Source organism: Eptesicus fuscus, chromosome 1 (genome assembly GCF_027574615.1).
Source record: "Eptesicus fuscus isolate TK198812 chromosome 1, DD_ASM_mEF_20220401, whole genome shotgun sequence".
In the NCBI taxonomy this organism is placed as follows: Eukaryota; Metazoa; Chordata; class Mammalia; order Chiroptera; family Vespertilionidae; genus Eptesicus; species Eptesicus fuscus.
Genome location: NC_072473.1, coordinates 109099300 through 109109046, shown reverse-complemented (window position 1 = coordinate 109109046; position 9747 = coordinate 109099300). Strand labels below are relative to the sequence as shown.

At 38.1% G+C, this 9747-nt stretch overlaps 1 non-coding gene across 1 annotated transcript; it reads left to right on the top strand.

The window, feature by feature from the left end:
- The first annotated feature begins 298 nt into the window (after positions 1-298).
- On the top strand, positions 299-405 carry LOC114228193 (U6 spliceosomal RNA). The gene has a single exon (XR_003614304.1). It is a non-coding gene; the product is annotated as a U6 spliceosomal RNA (small nuclear RNA).
- The last annotated feature ends 9342 nt before the right edge of the window (positions 406-9747 follow it).

The following is a 9747-nucleotide window of genomic DNA, read 5'->3' as shown; positions in this document are numbered from 1 at the left end:
GTATAGAAAAGCGAGGTGTTGTAAAAGCCAGAAACTGGTTCCAGGAGAAAAGGAATAATCAGGTGTGTCAGAAACTGCCAAGAGGTTGAATTAGATAGGAATGAAAAGTATGTCTAATCAATATGGCAACTTAGCCATCTTTTCTGACCTTTGTAAAGGAGTTTTAGTGGATCCAGCAGCTATGTTGAAGTAGACCAAAGAGGGAGTATAGGCTTTCTGTTTCTGGAATGTCATTACTGCTGAACACAAAAAGTAATGCTTAACAGATAAGAAAACATATATTTAAAAGCCTCGAAGGGTGCTCGCTTTGGCAACACATATAGTAAAATTGGAACAATACAGAGAAGATTAGCATGATCTCTGCACAAGGATGAAACACAAGTTTGTGAAGCATTCCATATTTTTGCTGTGGCCAGTGTGGCTTTGTTGGTTGGGCATCCTCCCATGCACCAAAAGGTTGCTGATTCAATTCCCAGTCAGGGCACATGTCTGAGTTGTGGGCTCAATCCCCAATGGGGGGCGTGCAGCAGGCAGCCAAATGACGTTCCACTCTCACATTGATATTTATCTCTCTCTCCCACTCCCTTCCTCTCCCTCTAAAAATCAATTAAAATATTTTAAAAGAGAAAAGCCTCGAAGATTTGTAAGGTAAGGAATTATCAAGATAACTCCTAAGAGACTGTGAGAGCAAAAAGAAGCAAAGTAATGACATCAGCTTTGTCCTGAAGACCATTGTAGAATTGGGGGAATTTGAGGATTTCAACTTTGCAAAAGCCACCCAAAACAAGTCACAAGTCCTGCAGCCAATTAAAAGTGGAAAGTCTAATAAAAGTCTTTTCCCCATTTAATTGTTACCCCAAATGAATAAACCCTCAGTGAAGGAGAAATTAACTTGATTTTGCACCAGTTTTTCCCAGGGACTACAAAGGAGTATTTCCTTTGTGGTGCTAAGCAGGACAGGGAGGAAAAATTTGGCCTACAGTTTCTCATCATGCAGTCCCAATTCCCACTGCCTGCGTGATTTAAGAAATCTCTAGTCATAAATTTAAAGTGAGCCCTGGCCAGGTGGCTCAGTTGGTTGGAGTGTTGTCCATTACACCAGAAGGTTGCAAGTTTGATTCCCAGTCAGGACACACACATAGGTTTTGTGTTCTATCCCTGGTCAAGGGGAGTATGAGAAGCAACCTCTCTCTCTCTCTCTCTCTCTCTCTCTCTCTCTCTCTCTCTCTCTCTCTCTCTCCTCTCCTCCCTCCCTCCCTCTCCTTCTCCCTCTCCTCTCTCCCTCTCCCTCTTCTTCTCCCTCTCTGTATACAAATCCTCAGGTGAGAATTTAAAACAAACTAACAGCCGGAACCAGTTTGGCTCAGTGGATAGAGCGTTGGCTTGCGGACTCAAGGGTCCCAGGTTCGATTCCGGTCAAGGGCATGTACCTTGGTTGCGGGCACATCCCCAGTGGGGGTTGTGCAGAAGGCAGTGGATCAATGAGTCTCTCTTATCGATGTTTCTGGCTCTCTATTATACTCTCCCTTCCTCTCTGTTAAAAATCAATAAAATATATTTTAAAAAAAACTAACAACAACAAAATAACATATCCTTGGGTGAGGATAAAAAAAATTTTAAGTGATCCTGTGCTGGTCTGTTAAGGGAATGTTCCAAAACACTTAGCAAAAGCAATGCAAACATATATCCTTTCTGAAGAAATTCACCTTTGTCCTAGATCTCAAATAATTTATTCAAATTATTTTATAAGGAACGTGAGCAGCTCACACAAAAGAGTTAATAATCAAACAAGCAATTGAATTACCACCACAAGTGAGAACTGGCAAAAATAAGAGACAACAGAGCCACATCCTGAAGTAATTTAGATACTGGGATCATTAAACACAGGATATGTAGAACTACTAGTATGCTTATTATGTTTAAAGAAATAAATATGTGTGTGGAGAATAAAAAATTCTTAAAAATTACCATACTTGAAAATTTATTCAATGATCTTCTAGAAGTAAAAAAAAAATCATGATTGAAATTAAGAACTCAATCAATTGAAGAGATTAACAGCAAATTAAACACAATTAATTGGAGAATTCGTGAATTGGAAAACATTTCAGAAGAAGTTATTCATAAGAGAATAGATCTTAAAAGTTATTACAAGAAAAATTCTATAACTGTGGTAATGATGGATGGTAACTAAACTTATGGTGGTGATCATTTTGCACTATATGCACTATATACAAATATAAAATCACTAGAGGCCCGGTGCACGAAATTCGTGCATGGAGGGGGGTTGTCCCTCAGCCCAGCCTGTACCCTCGCCAATATGGGACCCCTCGAGGGATGTCCAACTGCCCTGGTGGGATCAGGCCTAAATGGGCAGTCGGACATCCCTCTCACAATCCAGAACTGCTGGCTCCCAACTGCTTGCCTACCTGCCTTCCTGATTGCCCCTAACCACTTCTGCCTGCCAGCCTGATCACCCCCTAACCACTCTGCTGCCAGCCTGTTTGCCCCCAACTTCCCTCCTCTGCCGGCCTGGTCACCCCTAACTGCCTTCTCCTGCAGGGTTGATCACCTCCAACTGCCCTCCCTTGCAGGCTTGGTCCCTCTCAACTACCCTCCCTTGCAGGCTGGGTGCCTCCCAACTGCCCTGTCCTGCTGGCCATCTTGTGGTCGCCATCTTGTGTCCACATGGGGGCAGGATCTTTGACCACATGGGGGCAGCGATATTGTGTGTTGCAGTGATGATCAATCTGCAGATTACTCTTTTATTAGATAGGATAGAGGCCTGGTACAGGGGTGGGGTCCAGCTGGTTTGCCCTGAAGGGCATCCCGGATCAGGTGGGGGTTCCCTTGGGGTGTGGGGCAATCTGAGCGAGGGGCCTGTAGTGGTTTGCAGGCCAGCCACACCCCCTGGCAACCCAAGCAGAGGCCCTGGTATCTGGAATTTATTTTCCTTCTACAATTGAAACTTTGTAGCCTGGAGCAGAGCCAAGCCTGGGGCTCCCTCTGAGGCTGGTAGCCATTTGTGTTGGGGTTATAATTGAAATTTTGTTGCCTTAAGCGGGTGGGCCCGGCCAGGGTGTGCGGAAAGCTTTGCTTCCCCTGTTGCCGGCGGCAACCCTGGCCTGCTCTCTCAAGCTCCATTCTGCTTGAATTTGTTTACCTTCTATAATTGAAACTTTGTAGCTTGAGTGGAGGCTTAGGCCTGGCCAGAGCAGGCGGAAAGCTTGGCTTCCTCTGTTACCTAGGAAACCTTGCTCTCTGTGGCTGTAGCCATCTTGGTTTGGGTTAATTTGCATACTCGCTCTGATTGGATGGTGGCCGTGGCTTGTGGGTGTGTCGGAGGTATGGTCAATTTGCATATTTGTCTATTATTAGATAGGCTTATGTTGTACACCTGAAATTAATATAAAGTTATATGTCAATAATATCTCAATTTAAAAATAAATTATTTAAAAATAAACACAGAGAGGCAAAGCGATAGAATATAGTAGTCTCCCTTATCCCTGGAGCACAAGTTCCAAGACCCTCAGTAAGTGCCTGACAACACAGATAGTACTGAATCTTATTTATACTATTTTTTCCTATGCAAACATACCTATAATAAAGTTTAATTCATAAATTATGCAATTTCACAGATAAAAGTTCCATTCTTACTATAGATCTTAGCAACCTCAACATGATTTTTTTCTTATTAAGTTGAGAACTTTCAATTTTTCATTTAAAGACAGCAATTTATGGCATCTCTTTGGTATATTCGAATTGCCTGCATCATTACTCTTGCACTTTAAGGCCATTATTAAGTAAAATAAGTGTTACTTGAACACAAACACTGTGATACCATGACAGTCGATCTGATAAGCAAGACAGCTACTAAGTGACTAATGGGTGGATAGCATATACACCATGGATAAGCTGGACAAAGGGATGATTGATATCCCAGGTAGGATGGGGCTGAATGGTGAGGGACTTCATTTTGCTATTCATAATGGCAGGCAATTTAAAATCTATGAATCATTTATTTCTGGAATTTCCCATTCAATAGTTTCAGAACACAGTTAACCATGGGTAGCTGAAACTGCAAAAGTGAAACTGTAGATAAGGGAGCATTACTGTATATGAAAGAGGGTATAAAATGATTTTCTAGCCAGGTTTTGCTACTGTTTGGTGAGATTCAAATCAAGTTGTATAATATAACATCTAGTACATGTTATAATAAAGTTTTTTTTTCTGAAGAAAGATAAAATAGCCCAGCCAGTGTGGCTTGGTGGTTGAGCATCGACCCATGTACCAGGAGATCACTGGATCCACTCTGGGTCAGGGCAGATGCCCAGGTTTCAGGCTTGATCTAAAGCAGGAGGCATGCAGAAGGCAGCCACTTGATGTTGGTATTTTTCTCACATCGATGTTTCTATCTCTTTCTCCCTTTCCCTTTCTCTTTCTCTGAAATCAATAAAAAACATTTAAAAAAGATAAAAGAAAGAAAACAAGAAAGAAACTTGGAATTTAGAGTTATCGACTCAGGTGTAAATTAGAGTTATAGAAGTAAAGGAGACAGAAGGAATAGTTGAAAGCTTTCAGAACTGAGAAGAGACACCACAGTAGAGCAGCCAAAGAGAAAAGACAGATTACTTTCAAAGAAAGGAAAAACACTAGACTGCTGACAGCTAATTCCCAACAGCAACATTGGAGCCAATAGACAATTGAATGATAGCTTTAATGTGCGAACAGAAAACAACTACCAACTTATAATTGTATATGGCTTGCAAAAGCACATTTCAAGGAAGAGAGTGAAATATAGAGAACATGCCACCAGTAGAATTTCAATAAAGGACATCCCAAAGGTAGAATAAAAGTTATCTCAGATATCAGAGATGCAGATAGGAGAGAAGAGCAAAGCATGTGAAAAATAAGTAGATAAACCTAAATAAATATGAACTGTATAAATGTAAATAAGTCTTAGAGGGTTGAAGTATATGAATATATAGAATTGAAATACAATATTAACACACATTGAGAGGGAGCAGTAAATTAATCTAACATTTTAAGTTTTTTATGTTGTCTGGGAAAAGTGTATTGGTTAGTTTCAAATTTTTATAAGTTTTCATATTGCAGTATGAGGGATGACGATTTAAAAGTAAAATTAGAGGGCATAGGCTTAAAATTCGGAAAGAAACTGTGGAATAAGAAAAGGTGAGAAAGAAGGAAAAGGAACATGGAAAAGAGGGACTTATAACACAAAAATAAGGTGGTAGATTTAACCCAAATATTAAGTAGCTAAAATGAACAAAGATTGTCAGTTAAGTTATTTACTGAGAAATATTAAAAACACAATGGAGCAAAAAATGTTGAAAGGAAAAAAGTGGAGAAAGTATATACCATAAAATAGTATACAACCCAACTTGATTTATAGATTCAAGACAATTCCTACAAAATCTTAGCTAGCTTCTTTGCAGAAATTGATAAGTTGGCCCTAAAATTAATATGGAAAATCAAGGAGATCAAAATATCCAAAACAACCTTGAAAAAGAAGAACAAAGTTGAAGTACTCACATTTCCCATCTTCAAAACTTACCATAGAGCTATAGTAATCAAGACAGTGTGGCCCTGATACAAAGCTAGACATATAGATCAATGAAATAGAATTGAAAGTGCAAAAATATACTCTAAAATTTACAGTAAATTGATTTTTTATAAGGGTTCCAATACATTCAATGAAGAAAGAATAATCTCTTTAACAAATTGTTCTGGGGCTGCTGGGTGTCCACGTGCAAAAGAATTGTTGGCCAATTCTCTCTTTTTTTATTCTTTGTTGTTGTTGTTAATCCTCACTGGATGATATTTTCCCCATTGATCTTCAGAGAGAATGAACAGGAGAGAGGGAAGAAGAGAGAGAGAGAGAGAAAGAGAGAGAGAGAGAGAGAGAGAGACATTGATACATTGATGGGTTGCTTTCGGTATGTGCTCCAAATGGGAATGGAACACAAAACTTGGGCATGTGCCATGACTGGAATCAAACTCTTGACCTTTCAGTGCATAGGATGGTGCTCCAACCAACTAAGCCACTCTGGCCTAGCTTCTTATTCATTTTTTAAGATGTCTCTTGGATTTAACACTGGGTTTCATGAAATCAAGAAAAGTACACACTTTGCTGTCTGTGTATAAGCGGAATAACAACTGTGAAGTGACCAATTGCCAACAAACTGTTAAAGAAGTGATGTGATTGGTAATTGATCATGATGCACATCTGTTATTTAAGTACTTATATGTGTACTGATGAGCTAGCATTAAGTTTGTACTTTATGCAATAATTGGTGTTATTTAACCTAACAGTGGTAACTGAGGTTTGTGCATATTGCAACCAAGCAAAGTGAGAACTATCTGTATACATGCTTTACTTATTAGATTCTATGGTCAAGAGATATATGACACACATAATATAGAACCTTGCAATATTATGCTTACATTTCTTCCCTTCCAACATTTATGCTATCTTGGGCATATGTTTTACATTTACATGTGTTAGAAACCCACAAAATATTCATCATTTTTGCTTTAAACTCGACTGTCTGCCGGAAGCCAATTCCAGCATGTCATAATTACAAGAATTTCATCAAAAGGTTGATGAAACCTGGGGGCTCAACAAGGGCTGAGTCACATATATAATCATCTGTTGGAACAGCTGAAAAGGCACTTCCCCCAAACCTGAATAGGGTGACTGTTTGCTGCCAGACAGTTCAGGGCATATTAATCTACATGTTATTGTCTCCTGTTGGCCAAACACCTGAACAGCTGTAGGCTATTCCCCAGTCTGACAATGATTCTGTAAACCCTACCCTTTGAAGTGTATTATCTCCACCTTGCTTTAGGACAAATTGTGTTAATAAAAAGCAGAGGTCCTGAAACAAGAAAAATGAAGAACTACAAAGAACTAAGAACTTGAAACTTCAGCTCCTTTAGCTGAAGCTCCTCTGATTCCCAATGCCTTTCAAAATTATCTTTCGTCTTTGGACTCTTACTTAATTTATGCACAGCTTTTCTCCAGATTGCTGAACCCTTCTTAATGCTGCAACAAGAACCCCAGCATTAATGGCAACCCGAACTGGGGATTCCTAAACCCTTGCAACACCAACATTAATGGCGCACTTCTGGAGAAAGAAGGATTCACCTGAGCGGAAACAACATCAGCGATGGTGGTAAGATTAACTGTATGTAGAGTCCATGTCAGCTTTGGAAACCTGTGGATATGCAAGTGTGTGAGTTATACTTTGTGTTTAAGTCAGATTATAATGGGGAAGATTTTGATTAGAAGGCAAAATTATAAAGAAATTGGAATATCAAAAGGTACTTTTTAAAATCAGGCTGAAAAAAGAGTGCCATGGTTGCCATCACCAACAGGTGATTACTTAATGTGACTCAGCCCTTGTTGAGCCCCCAAGTTTCATCAACCTTTTGATGAAACTCTTGTAATTATGACATGCTGGAATTGGCTTCCAGCACCTCACCCTTTTTTATTTTTTAAATTTAACAAGAATGTATGTTTTAAGATTTTTAAATTCAATGGAAAGGATAGAGTTCTATCAAGTTCCTTTAAATTGCTGTCAGGCATTAAAGGAATTAGCCTGCAGTCAGTTTCTTTTTGGGCCAACAGTTCTTTATGTGTACATGTCAGCAATGACATGCTAGTTCTGGATGGTGGACAAATGGTGGCAATGCAGGTCTGACCTTCTCTGGTTTGGTCCTGGGCAACCTGCAGCAATGCACAGCTGCTGACTGCTAGCATGGCAAGGCATCCTCACCATCTTCATTTCTGGACTGTTTCTCCTCTGTCCTTGGGGGCCACTGCTATTTTTGTGGCTGGAGTAGTCCTGTCAATTCCTCTCTGGGATCCATTGTTGCAGGATCCACATAGGCTTGGAGTTTTCTGGAAATATACAAACATATTCTCGACCAAAGGTTAATAAAGGAATCTTTTCTATAAATTAGATTTGGGATCCTTTTTCATTTTTGCCCAAACGATTTTCCTTTGGCTTATTTTGACACCATGGTTACATGGGTGTCTTATTATCAGCATTACAAAGAAAATTAATTTTCAAAGTAAATTTTAAAGCAATTAAGGCTTGATGTAATTTTCTTACAGGATATTTTTTCTTACTGGATATTTTTCCACTATCCCCCCCCTTTTTTATTTAAATATTAGGAAGCTTTTGGAAATTTTATAATGCAGTCTTGATAACTTTTTTTTAAACAGAAGTCTTTTTTAAAAATATATATTTTATTGATTTCTTACAGAGAGGAAGGGAGAGGGATAGAGAGCTAGAAACATCAATGAGAGAGAAACATTGACCAGCTGCCTCCTGCCCACCCCCTACTGGGGATGTGCCCACAACCAAGGTACATGCCCTTGATCGGAATCAAACCTGGGACCTTTCAGTCCACAGGCCGACGCTCTAGCCACTGAGCCAAATCGGTTTTGGCCAGTCTTGATAACTTTTAATTTTTCTGTATAGAAATACAACTGCTTTGGATTCATTGCATGTTAAGCAATTTTACTATGAGATGAACCATCAATAAAAATTTTGGTTAATACTTCAGGAACAGTTTCCTGCCTAGTACAATTAAGTTCTCTTGAATATTCACTTATTTCAATTAGCCAATTTAAATTAATCTGAAATAAGGTTTATTTTTTGGGGAACCAAGATGGCGGCATAGTTAAACAACTAATCTGCTGCCTCACACAACAATTTCAAAAATACAACTAAAAGATGAAATAAGGTTTATTTTTTTAACTTTACTTGTCCTAGGTTATGGACAGTAAATAACATTAGTTAAATTTCTGCAATTATTCTTTGAGTAACTTTACACAAACTTCATCAGGGAGACAAAAACACAAATTATTTACTTTAGTTTATGAGGCCAAATATATTGACTTTTAATTACAGTTCTTTAGATGTTTGAAGGAAACCTTTCTTTATCTCCTTCCAAAATAATTTTCAGGCTATAGCAAAGAGATAATTTTAAGACATTTCATGGGCCCTGAAATGTTTTCAAAGGTTTGCTCTCTTCTTAAAGGAAATTTAGCCAAATTAATATACTTGAGATCACGTGGAAAACTTTATCAAATAAAATTTAATAACTATATTTTACTTATTTACATATATTTTAAATGTTATGAAGGTTTTGGCCTCTAAAAAGGGCAAAATGAAGTAACTAGATATTTCTTAAAATCCAACAGCAGAATTTTAAGATGGAATTTTATTAACAAAAGCCTCTAGCCGCCTGCATTTTTAAATAGGCTGGAGGTTGGGCAGTGTTTGTGCCTTGTGAATCAGATGTAAAAGTTTACTGAATTTACTTTGCTTTGCTTTTTAAATAAAGATACCTACTTAGATTACTTAATAAATTAGCTTTTTAAAATATAATCAAGTCTCATATAAATTAAGTTATATAAGAAGCCAATATTTTTGTGAGCAATTTGATTAAGTCTTCTAAGAAAGTTACTGAGACCTTCCATGATCCCTCTGTATATGCAAATAAGCCTAAGGGGATACTCTTTAAAAATATAATTCTAAATTTAATAAAAAGGATAAATTTTAAAATTTTGAAATCTCTTCCACTAATATTTACAGGATAAATTATAGATCATCATTAAAATATTAAATCTGATCCATACTAGTAGTCACCATAACCTTAAGGGAAGTTGTTTGATGTGACATGAACTGGCACTATCAGTCAGCTTCAAGCAGCAGC